The sequence below is a fragment of the Nuphar pumila genome, chromosome 5 (assembly GCF_984573655.1).
Source record: "Nuphar pumila chromosome 5, dmNupPumi1.hap1.1, whole genome shotgun sequence".
In the NCBI taxonomy this organism is placed as follows: Eukaryota; Viridiplantae; Streptophyta; class Magnoliopsida; order Nymphaeales; family Nymphaeaceae; genus Nuphar; species Nuphar pumila.
Genome location: NC_143253.1, coordinates 128,365,346 through 128,378,785, shown reverse-complemented (window position 1 = coordinate 128,378,785; position 13,440 = coordinate 128,365,346).

The window sequence follows — 13,440 nt, the reverse complement described above, 5'->3', positions numbered from 1 at the left end:
GTTAAAAACACTTTATCCAGCAAGAGATGTGGGCTTTGTGAAGTCATGATTGATCATATAAAGCTAGTACTTTCCTTGATCGGTAAAAAGACAACCAAAATAACCAAAATGTTTCAAATACGTGCACTTATCTTTCCTTCTGTTTACCACAGAAGTGGTATCCCATGCATGTGGTAAGCGGGGTCCTGTGTCAAGCTGAAGGGGCAGGATCGAATCCCTCTGCCAGTGGAGGCTGTTGTTCTGGTAGGGGTTCACCTAACCCCAGCTTGCCTTTCAAAAGAAAAAAAATCTTTCCTTTTGTTCATGAACAATATCAATAAGAAATATGAGCCAGATCCATTTTCAAACCAGTGGCTTGAAAAGTCAAATGCATCATAAATTCTCGAGCTGTCTAGCTGCCCAAGAATTATTAGGGAGGGACCAACTTGGGTATTATCACATCTCACACACCTACTATGAGGCCTCCTGTTACTCGAAAGCAACTTACGCTAGACAAGGAGGAAAGCCACTCTGACAACTCTGGAATCTTAAAACTATAAAAGAGACAAACTTACCGAGTGAAAGGTAAATTCGGGCAATCAACCCAACAAAATGAAGCTGATGGGAAAAATACATAATTTTATTTTTACCAGGTTAATTATGACTGGTTGGAATAGGATTTTTTTACTTTTTTTTTTTTTTAAAGAACCCCTGCGTCCAAGTCAGGTGGTGGGGCCTGAGAGAGATTGACGCTCCTGCTGCTTCAGCTTAAGTGCACCCCAGGCATCGAACTCTTGATGTCCTTCAACTTGAAGGCCTTAAGCCAACCACCTAGCCAGGTGTTGGAGCTTTTATGGGTGAATGGTCTGAACCATATAGTTACTAGAAGCTTTTTTTTTTTTAAATGGGGAAGCGCTTTGGAAGTGGGAAACTCCTCCTTTTCTCAAAAATGAAGGGAAGCTTTATGAAGCCCGCTTCCAAAATATGAAAAACTCGTTTTCCTTTAGCGGGAAACCCCCTTCCTCCTTGTTTCTCAAATTGATTCTTCCTCGTTTTCTTAACTTGTAGCTTCTTGTCGCTTCTTTCTCACTTTTTATGTTTTTCATATTATAACAACAAGCTTGCTGGCTGATCCTATATCATGTTGTCCTTATTTTTTTGTTATTTCTTATTTGCTTTAGCTCACGCTTCATATTGCTTTCTATGTGTTTTCTTTTTTTTTCTTGTGTGCTTGCAGAATATCTTCAGAGCTGTATCCCACTTCTCGTTGCTTTCTCTGTGTTTTAATTTCTTTTTGTTTCTTGTGTGATTGCATAATCGCTTCAGAGCTATATCCCACTTCTGGGTTTCATGCTACTTTTTAACTTGATCCGCTTCTGCTTCATGAATCGCTTCTTGTATCCATTTCGTTCCCTGGTAACTTGATCCCAACAATTATAACATGCAACGATGAAAAATGTTTGCTTGGTTATCCATAGATAAAAATAGGGTAATTTACATATAGGCACTTAACGTATAGCAAATTTAAGTTTAGTCGCTTGAGGTTTTAGGTATTTAACGTAAATGGTTTGAACCATAATTAATATAAATGCATATTTTTTTAAGAAATTGTTCAGATGACAGTCTGAGTCAGTGTTGTCCCTGAATGGGCCGATACCGATACTCAAGTGAATCATTCTGTATCGGCTCAAAAATAATAAAAAATCATTACATATCAATCATAATCTGACACGTGTTAAAACCATTAAAATAATTTTTAAAAATATTTTTTTGGTATTTTTTACATTTATTAAAAATAGCCGATTCAGACTTGCAAAGTATCGAATTTCTGCCTATACGAGGCCGATACTGATAACATTGGACTGAGTTACTTTTTATATCAATTATTTAAACCATCCATTCTGCTTCTTTAAATGGTTGATTGTCAATGTTTTTTCGTATGCAAGTAATCTCAATGCTCCAAGTAACTGAGGCGGTCATCTGAGCAACTTCTTAATAAGGTAGACATTATCTTAAATATCTGAAATCTGAGACAGCTAAACATAAATTTGCACCACGTCGGGTCCTTATATGTAAAAGTCGCTTCTATTTTGGGCACGAAATTGCCATAACTGATGGCAGGTGCATACTTTTCTTTTTAATTGGCAAGCTGGGGTTAGGCAGACCCCATCAGTTATACAATGTACCAATGGGATTTGAACTTGCGATGTCCCAACACAAGGTGACGTGCACTAACAGCTCCTACCAAACAATGGGAGCCAACGTTGGTTATGGCAGTACATGTTTTACATAAGTTTGATCTTCACAAGCAAAAATTAACTAACCTTTGAATCGTGTTGAGAATGTTTTATTTATTATTTACATGCATTAAGATTGACAAGCACATGATGTTTTTAGGCCATTTATAAATCATCCATATCTTCCTAAGTCTTAGGCTGTTAATTTTTAGCACCTTAAAAATCCTACCTTATGGCACATTAGACATGATAAAGCCTCCTAACAAAAGTAAAGGAGATGCATTTGCTACAATCGACTGTACCTACATTCGAGTTAAGATCCCATTATGCAAGTTGTTTTGACTCAATCTAACCTCATAGATGTGTTCAGAATACTCAATATAGTAGGAATCGAACCCTTGGATCATGTTTCTTTGACCCTTGGAAAAAATCAATGCATTCATAGTCATTTTTTTGGATCACCGAAAAAACCTGTATACATTCCGGCCAGTGATACAAAAGTCAGTTCCCACTAATAAAAATATGTAGATCACATCATGGCATTAGATGTGAGAAAAAAAAAACATCATTTGCTAAGTAGATTGTAAATACAATTGACTATAGCTAACATTAACTCCATAATAAATAGCTCATGTTAAGCACATTTATGATTAGATTTAACATTTGGTGGATAAATTCAGACAAACAAGCACTACAAGTATGAGGGTCAATAGCGGCTATGAAAGGTGTCATTGTTGCTCTCTTTTTCACCGTTATATACCTATAGCGGCAACAAAAAATGGCTGTCTATTTTTTACCGCTGTTGAGTAATAACGGTGACACTTATAGGTTATTGTTAAAGGATACATCTCAATAGAGACGACTTAGCATATAATAGTGATGACCCTATAACGGTGACTTCATAGTCGTCATTATAAGAGATAAGGGCGAGTATTAAATTTCATTATAGCCTATAACGGCAAGCATGAAGTCGTTGTTATATGTTATAACGGTGACCTCATAGTCATCGTTATAAGCTATGATGGGTTTAAGACACTATGATGGGTTTAAGACCTATAACGGTGACACATGAATGTCACCATGATAGCCCATAACGGCGACCTCATAGTTGTCGTTACAGGCTATGATGGGTTTAAGACCTACAACAGTGACATGAGAATGTCACCGTTATAGACCTTAAACCTGCAAAAATAAATTTTTATATTAGTTTTAAAAAAAATTAACAGAATTTGCATATGAAACAATAACAATGCAATAAAATTTAACAATAACAATGCAAATAAAATCACTCAAACAATAACAATTCAAACATTGCATTCAACAAAATTCAAACAATAACAATTCAAACATTACATTCAAGAAAATTCAAACAATAACAATGCAAATAAAATCACTCAAACAATAACAATTACACAGTTAAATAAAAGTATATGATAGCTTTTAATATTCATTAACATAAAGAGAAGTTCAAGTTACCCAATCATTGACATGATTGGCTGGAATCTTTCTCATCACTGGCCTAATGAAATCACACAATAGTGAATTAATCAACCAATCAGCTTTATCTATTAATGAACTAATCCAACTTGTCTCTACTTTTCGTTCATAATCACAAACACTCAAGTAAATGTGAAAATACATCAAAATATTATCCACTTGCTATACATTAATAAGAATTTAAGATATACCAACAAAACACTTGATAGAGGCTTATCTTATAGTAGAAGTTGAACATGCCCTGAGAGAAATGTGGTTCATTTATCAATTGCACAATAATGCCACAAAAAATAAATAAGTAATTAGGAGTATTTCAAAAACACAATTTTATTCTCAAATTAGATAATATTAATTCACACTTAATTATTCTCCGAGAAGACAAGCAGCTTAGCACAATGGTAAATATAAATATGAAAGCACATTTGATTTAGCACATACTCATTACTCTCTCTCTCTCTCTCTCTCTCTCTCTCTCTCTCTCTCTCTCTCTCTATATATATATATATATATATATATATATATAGAGAGAGAGAGAGAGAGAGAGAGAGATGATGAGGGTCATCCTCACCACCTTCAGAGAGGGTCATCTCTCTTGATGAGCAAGTAGCAGGAGGTGGGTTTATGTATTTCTTGATAAGACAAGCAGCTTAACATGATAGTAAATATAAATATAAAAGCACATTTGATTTAGCATATTTTATTTATCACGAACCCAATATTATATATATATAGTTATAGATTTTTGAACCTTCCTTTGCTTGAAAGGTCCCCTTTCTCTATATATAAAGAGAGAGAGAGAGAGAGAGAGAGGGAGAGAGAAAGAGAATGAGGAAATAGGGCATACCCAAACCGTGAAAAGATCTAGGATGGAGGGTTCGGTCTGAGCGATGCCACTATATTCAGCATGTCCTCTTTGAACATCCTATTTTCTTCTATCTCTCACTCTAGTTGTTGTTCAAGTTGCAACTAGTTTGTTCTTTGTTCTTCTCTCTCTCTCTCTCACTCCAGTTGTTGTTTGAAAAGTTTGAGCTCTGACTGCATCGCCTTCAACTGAGAAGATAGCTTTGAAACTCGAGTTTTGCTTTTGGATGGAATAACAAATGTACTCATCCCTCTCACATGTCCAGACCGCTCTCAAAGGACCTTCACAAAGACTTTTCATTGTGACATCAACGTGCCTCCTTGTGAAGAACATGATTTATCATCTTCAATCTCCACATATCATATTTTGTTCTGCACATTGATGATATATAATTGGTTATCAATAGCTAATGATAATGTACAAAATAGAATGAATTTATGTGACACTACAAATTATGAGTTACTTACATAGTTCTCTGATGCTTCACTGTAAATGAATGTCTTGCAATTCGAATAGGTGTGTGTCTTTAAGTAGAACTCACTTGTCTTCGGTTCTTTCCCTTACATTTCAAGAGTATGCAAATAACAAATTTAGAATCTATTACTTCAAACATATTTAACACTATAGGACTATATGAAAAAAAATAAACTTAGATAATAGAAAACTTCTGGAGGTACGAAGGCATTCAATGGTATGTTGGACCGTTTGTTGGGCTCTGTTCATCAAATTTTTTTGGACACCTTCTGTTAACCAAACGAAGATCAATTAGTAAATGTAAATCTAAAAATTTGAATATTTATTTACTTATAAATATATATCCAATATTTATCGTCTAATAGATTTTGGTGAAAAAGTTATAAAGATCTTTCCATGCTTCATAGTTGATTCTCTCGAGAGGATGTCCTTCTGCTTCAGTGCAGTTTTGAATCATCTTGTAATGCTTGTAGGACGTTTCTCATGCCCTTTTATGTGATAACTGAAGTTGTTTATCCATGACAACATGATGGTCAGGTATATTCTCGTCTAAAGTAAACTCTGCCTGCACCAAATTATAAAAAAATAGTTAGTAATATTTTTTTATAAATTAATGTATTTATCAAAATATAGTTAGGCAATATACTTATAAAAATTGTCTCACACAACAATGTTTGCTTGACCTCTGAGACTTTATCCATGACTAGTGAGTAAATCTGGCATTCTCCTTGATGATGCATGTAAGCCTTCAAGAGAACTGTGAGGCGCCCTCGCACACGACTCCACATGAGCTAGGCTTGACAGCTACTGAAGTTTTTCATTGCTTGAGTTGCTTCAGGTGGGATACGCATTTGTTCTTTCCATATTTGCATTGGGAAGAACTTGCAAATGCTAATTTGTATTTACTTACAAATATGTTCCTTCATATTCTTTAAAGCATATCTTCTCAATGTCCTTGCACACAATAGTCTGAACATATCGCTCAGACAGATTAAAGGCAATTCAATAGTCTTCTTTAGATATTTGCGAACTACAATAGAAAGTAGCCATTGAAAGAAGATGTAGCTGTCATGACTCTTCATTCTAAAAAATTTAGCATCATTTATGTTTACGCATTGCCCAATATTAGATGCATAATCATAAAAAAACTTCACATCCTTCAACAAATCGAAAAATTCCTTATGCTTACTCAAAAATGTGTATCATGCATGCAGTTTCTTCGGTGTTGCATCGCTTATGTTTAAGTATAAGTGGTGATGTATCTTTTTGTCTCTTAAATCTTTTTGTACATGTTGCATTGTTGTTCTTTGTTTTTTCTTCATATCAAGTAGTATATATAAGATATTGTCACATATGTTCTTCTAAATATGCATCACATCTAAGTTGTGTCTTAGCTTCAATGATGACCACTATAGCAGTAAAAAAAGTATGTTTTTTTTTGTCCAATTTAGATATTGTTGGTTGTCAGCACGTTCTTTTCTTTTTTCACCAACTCATACTTTTCTGAAATTATTTATAATGTTACTTAATTGTTCCTCCAGTTCAGCTTTAGATAATTCATTTGGTGGCCCTCTAAGCTCCATTTTATCATCGAACTCCTTTTTTATGATGCCATGGGTGTTTTTGTGGTAAGAATTAATGGTGTGCCATACAACACATCTTCTTGTCAAACTTCGACCTATCTGACGTTGTATGCATGTTGAAAACTAGACATGCCAGTTTTTCCTTTGTAAACCACCTTGATAAGTTCGCATATGCTAAAAAATTATTGATAATCTACATTATCGTTGCTCGCATTCAAAATATTTGTTTAGTCGATGTGTCATACATGCCAATGCTTTCATCCCATAACCCTTGTAAATCTTTGAATAGTGTCTGCATGTAAACATCTATTTCATTTCTAAATACCTTTGGTCTAGGGGTGAGTATAAAAAGATATTTCATATACTTTCATGGAGGTAGATTATACGATAATAATAGTACGGGCCACATGTTGTATGATAGGCTCATATTTTTTAATGGATTGAAATTGTCACTTGTCAAGCTGAGACAAATATTATGAGGTTCTGTCGTGAACGATATATGTTCTTTGTCAAACTCCTTCCATATTGCAGAATCTGATGGATGACTTAGTATGTTCTCATCGCTTAAACGCCAGGTCTTGTGCCACCTTATATCTGATGTTGTTTTTGTTGTCATGAACAAGCGCTGCAACCTCTGTTTTATGGAAAAATATTGTAATAGCTTTTGAGGAACTTTTATTCATTTGCCTTTATGTGATTTTCATTTTGAAGCATTGTACTTTTGACATATTTTGTTATTCTCATGCTCCTTCCAGAAAAGCACGTAGTCATTCATGCATGCATCTATCTTCACATAATTAGAGTCGGTGTGATTCACAAATTTATTTGCCTAATTTTTTTACTCAGGCAATGCCTCCTTCAACAAATCAATCAGCATTTTAAACGATTTGTTAGTCCAATTGTTTAATGTTTTGATATGTAACAGCTTGAAGAAATCCAGTCATGTTAACTTTATACAACCTAGATTCATTACCCATTAAGTCTTGAAGGGGACTCTATTCGTCATCATCATTTGGAGATGCATCCAATGTTGTCCTCATAATAACGTCGTCTAGTAATTCATCCACCCGATCATGATCCTTTATCGTATCCTCACTTTCATTATGATGTGCATGTATATGCACTACATCAACATGGGTTTGGGCCACACTCACATGGGACTGAATATATTCTATGGTGGAACCACGTGCAATCAAGTGTGTTTTAATGAGATCTATAGGTCTATATTTTGTATTCTTGCAGTCCTGACATGGGCATCACATCCTACCAGCTCTATCAATATAAGCATGTGCCGCTTCTAAGAATAAATCAATTCCAGATGTCTAAGGTTCATAACTTCTATTGTGAACGTGTATTCATGATTGATCCATATTCATAGATGATGACCCCACTATATTCAACAAGAGAATCTTTTAACAATGGCAGATCCAAGAATATAAACTAAACTGGGCACAAATACATTGTTTAAAAGAAAAAAAAAATACATCTAATTAGTAATTCGGAAAGATGTAAAATTAAAAAAAAACATTTTACTACACATTAAAAATAACATGAAAATTTAAAGTCACCACAAAAATAACATGTAAAATTGCAGTCACCAAGTCATCTCCTCCCAATTCCCAATTCCCAATTCATATACTACAAAAAACTTACTTATTATACCTTAAATTTCGCCTCACAAACCCTTAAGAAATCATTTGCAACTAAAACATAATGTGCTTTTGAGATGATGTTATGTCTAACTATTATTACTCATTTGCATAAGCATAAACTAATAATTATATTATAAACTATATGTTGAAAATATAGGAACACAACAAAGAACCTAGTCTAACTGGTCATCTCCAAAAGACCATAGTTAAAGCATACATGATTACAACAGAGAATCTAACATACCCAGTCATCTCCAAAAGACCATAGTTAAAGCATACAATAGAGCACGGGACTCAGTGGTCTGTGCCTAAGGGTACCTGCAATACACACACTTCTTATCTCTACTCCTACCTCTCCTAGGCTCAGCATTGTTATATATATATACACACACACACACACACACTTCATATTCCTAAACAATTTATCTTGCACTCTAAGATCTCCTTACTCCTTGCACAATTTGGTACTTACTCTTTTGTCTATCTTCATTAGCATTGTATTTTTATAATGCGCTTAGGCTTTTTGCCTCATTTTTTTTTAATACTTAGCGTTAAGTATCGCTTTTTCTTAACCTGCATAGCAAATCACATCTAAACTCATAGGCAAGCATGCAACAACCCTAGTGTGTGCACATTTTTCAATTCAATCAATATAGGCAACCATAACAGCCCTAGATATCCACAATTAAGTGGTGTGTGTACATTTTTCGATTCAATCAATATAAACAATCATAATAGCCATAGATATCCACAACTAAGTGGTACATAAACAAGTTTAAACATAATTATAACTAAGTGGTGTGCACATAAAATCACTAAAAAATTCTAAAATATAATTATTTTTAAAAAAATCTATGTTGCCTTAAAAAACCCTTAAAACCTGATTATTTTGAAAGAATCCCAGATTGATTAGGGTCGGCCACATAATCAGTTATGTCAGTTTATAACCCAAATGATTTGTTTAATCTCTAAAAGGTAGCTCAAGTTGAAATGGAAGTGAAATAGCATGACCCACCTCACAGGACATGCCATTTTGATCACGTATCTTTGGTGACACCACCAAACTCGTGGACATGTTAACATGGATACTATGGCAATTTTTTAATACTTTTAATACTATATCAATAAAAAACATTTTTAATATTAAAATGACAAAAAATAGTTTTTTATTAATTGAGATATAAAAAATTGTATCCTTGTATCCTATTTTCTAAAAAATTTCCAATTTGTGAGTTGAACCTGCATTGCATGTCTTAATCTGCACGTATCTTTGTGACATAGAGCATGACCAATATCTTTTTTCTTTTTCTATTCATCTCATATTATTTATGCATGAAGAATTCTTGAAAACGAATACTAAAAGCTAAATGAGGTTCTCAAGGTTTTATTTATATTCATCTATTTCATATAGGAAACAAAATCAATATGTATAATATGATCTCCATTAAGATACTGGGAAGCATGATAAACATGACAATCCAATAACAGATTACTTCGTTCCATCCATTGATAGCTTTTCCAATTAATCATGACTAGGGCCGCCAATAGATCAAGCATAATCTGGACCAATCATTGACCTTGGTTTAGTTGAAACTTGGATCCAATGATCAAATTGAACCACTCAACTCCTCACAAGTCAAAATTCTTAATCTATAGGCTGCCATCAGATCAAGCATAAACTGACCCCTGGTTTAGGGGTTGGTCCTATCAACCATATGGAATCAAGGGCTGCTAATATTCATGCTTTTAAAAAAACTAAATGTAAAACCTAAATCCTAACAAACATCATTCATATATATAATAATTAAAAAAAACATAAAATTCTAAGTTTATAACTAAAATCAAGCAAGTGGAATCAAGTTTAAGGTTCATTGACATGAAAAAACACAAAAATATCTAAATGTTAATTAAAAGAAAAAAGCCAAAAAAACCCTAAAACCTAATAAAATATTCATAGTTCATGCTATTTAAAAAATAAAAACTAAATCAAAAGCCTAAATCCTAAACAAACATCATCCACATATATATATATATACTAATTGAAAAAGAACCCTAAAATATCAAGTTGATTGAAATAAAAAAAACACAAAAATACACCTCATGCATACAAAGTGTACGCCTGTGGTCATGGTGATATTAGAAGTTCAAAATGGCTATGTCATGAGAAGCAAAAAAACTCATAGAAAAAACCAAATTGCAACACACGGAAACATGACTTCTTAAGTTATCTAAAAAGTTGCTTCCAGCAGCTTCAGTGTGCAAGGACCTGAATGGTTAGTACTGAGGCATTGAGAAAGATCCAGAGCCTTAGTTGCACCATATACATGGAAGCTTTAACAGAAACATCTCCCAAAGATATTGCAGGGGAGTGGCATACAACCGTAATCACCCCATATTGCAAATCTACAATGAAATTCATGGATTGTCTGCAACAGAGATGATTTTCATCATAATTGACAGATGTTATCTCCAATTGGGGATTGTAATTGCTATAAGCAGCTATCCAATTCTTATCCTTGGCAACGTATAGTATCAAAAATAAACATCAGTTTTTCATATGAAGTGCAAAATGTCATCTTCCTTGAAGCTCCATAGCTAAACATTGCCCCCTTTCATATTCTTTGCACTTTGCAGTGTACTAAATTAGCGGCAGATGTTTCCCCACTTGGGGTACTTTTACCATGTCAATAAAAATTAGTCTCCTTGAGTGTGAATCTCCGGGTTCTAATTTCTTCATTTTTTTCATCTCAAATGCTCCTTAGGATAGAATCCATCGACTGAAATTCCTAATCAAAAGTTATAACATATAAAGTACGCACTACTGATCAGCAATCATTTCGAGAAAACAGTCCCCAAACCAAATAAAGATAAAGTGAAACAGAAGAAAGGGCATATAATTTTCTTCTGTAACCAAATAGATATCATCTTAATAAAACATCAAAAATCATCATCCAAGAAGTCGAAGAAACCAAAACACTACCTAAATAAAAAAAAAGTGTGAACCGTTTCACTACAGAGCCGAACTCAGACCCGGCTGGGTTTGACAAAGGCGGGGACGGGAAGAGAACAAGAAGAAAAAAAAAGAGAAGAGAGAGAGACCTTCGAGAGGGGGACCAGGTTCCTACGACATCAGCCGACCAGGGAGGAGAGAGGCCGGGGTATGACGGTGTCACCTGAGTAGGGAGGAGGGAGACCGGAGAGTGAGAGAGAGAGAGCAAAAAATTTAGAAGAGTTCATCGGACCATAATTATAGACTCAATAATGACGATATTTATGTTACCGTTATAGAGTAATCTATAGCAACGACATAAATGTCACCATTAAAGCGTCGCCACTATTGACCCTAATCCTTGTATATATATTTAACGGCCACACATATCACCGTTAATGACACATCTATAACAACGACATACAAGTCATCATTATAGAGTAAAACCCTATGACGACGGTGTTGTAATGTCGTAGTTATTGATCAATAATGATGACATTTAATGGCCGTTAAATATTACCATCAAAAGTGTTTTGACAGCAAAATTTAACAGCCACATATGTTATCGTTAAAGACAATCTATAACGACAACATTTATTAATCGCCGTTAGAGACATATCTTTAATGGCAATATATAAAGTCGTCATCATAGATATATATATCTATAACGGCGATATATAATCATCGTTATTGCAGCAATTCAACTCCAGTAATAGTAGTGACTTTTTGTGTCGCCATTAATGAGTCGCCGCTATTGACCCCTCATCCTTGTAGTGAAAAGTGTGACATATGATATAGTATCATGGTTCAAACCACCATATATTTTCTCATATTTAAATGGTGCTTCTATTGTGGTAAACTTCTGGGGCTATGCATTGATTTATATAAATATAATCTCCTGAAGCAAAAGTAGCCTTTTGGATCATGTTGATAATATTGTATTTACTATTTTCATGTATTAATATGTAAATTACCATGAAAACTAAAGATCAAGCTTGCATTCTCGTATTGCAAGAGCTGGTAAATGAACCCAGACCATTCTCGTAAGTCTGCTAGGTTCAACTTGCTAATCAGCTCATTCCGGCACATGAAATAGATTTTAATGAGCTTCATGAGCCTCTTTTATCAGCTCTTTTATGTTCAAAAACCTAAGCTTGAACAAGGTTGACTGAGGTCGGTTCAGTTTGTGTACGTAGGCTCATAAGCTTTGGTGATACAGCCATCATAGCAATAAGACCATCTGAAGCTATGTGTGTCAATGTCGAAAACAAAATCAGTGCCAAGATGAATGGATGGCAAGGAAAGTATCTAGCTAAATCGGGTCGAGCAATATTAATCAGACATGTACAATTCTTTCGATTCCGGTGCACATGCTTAGTCTCTTCCAGTTGCCAAAAAAGGTGGAAGCTTGACTCAACCGGCTATTCAGGTCTTTCCTTCAGGTTGAGGGAAAGCTCTAGTTGCCTGGAACACAATCACTAAGCCTACTTCAAGGGAGGCAGGTTATATGTTCCCCCCAGGAACATGCACTGTAGCTACAGTGCGTGTTCCTGGGTAGCGCCGTGTGGCGTTCAGTGGGGTGTACGGGGGAGCCGTACATCAGCCTGCAGGATGTACGGCGGTGTACGGCTCTCCCGTACACCTCACTGAACGGTGAACGTCACGCGACGCTCAGTGGGGACCTCGGATCATGCACTGTAGCTACAGTGCATGTTCCGGGGGTGCACACACAACACCCTCTCTACTTCAAGAGGTGGTCTTGGAATTCGACAACTGGGTGCTATGAATAAGGCGTTACTGTGCAAATGGTGGTGGCGCCTGGCCACCGAATCTTCTCCCATTGTCAATTTTATGAAATATAAATATAAATTGTATTTTACTATCCATTCAAGGGGATTTGTTGGCAACAATAGAGGCAGTCTGGTCTAGCGAAGACATCTCCTGGTTTTACTCTCAGCATCGTTTCCGAACGCTAAATATGAATAGCGGTTCTGTAAATTTCTGTTCTTGATTGTTCCCTTCGTTAGCAGGGTGGATACCTCGTCCCCTTGCTCCTGATGTATGCTGTTTCCTATTTTCTGCAATATAATTCCTTTCTGTTTCCCATAAAAAAATAAGACCATTGTGGCATAGGGATGGCGGTGGGGCGAGGTGGGGGACAAGGTCT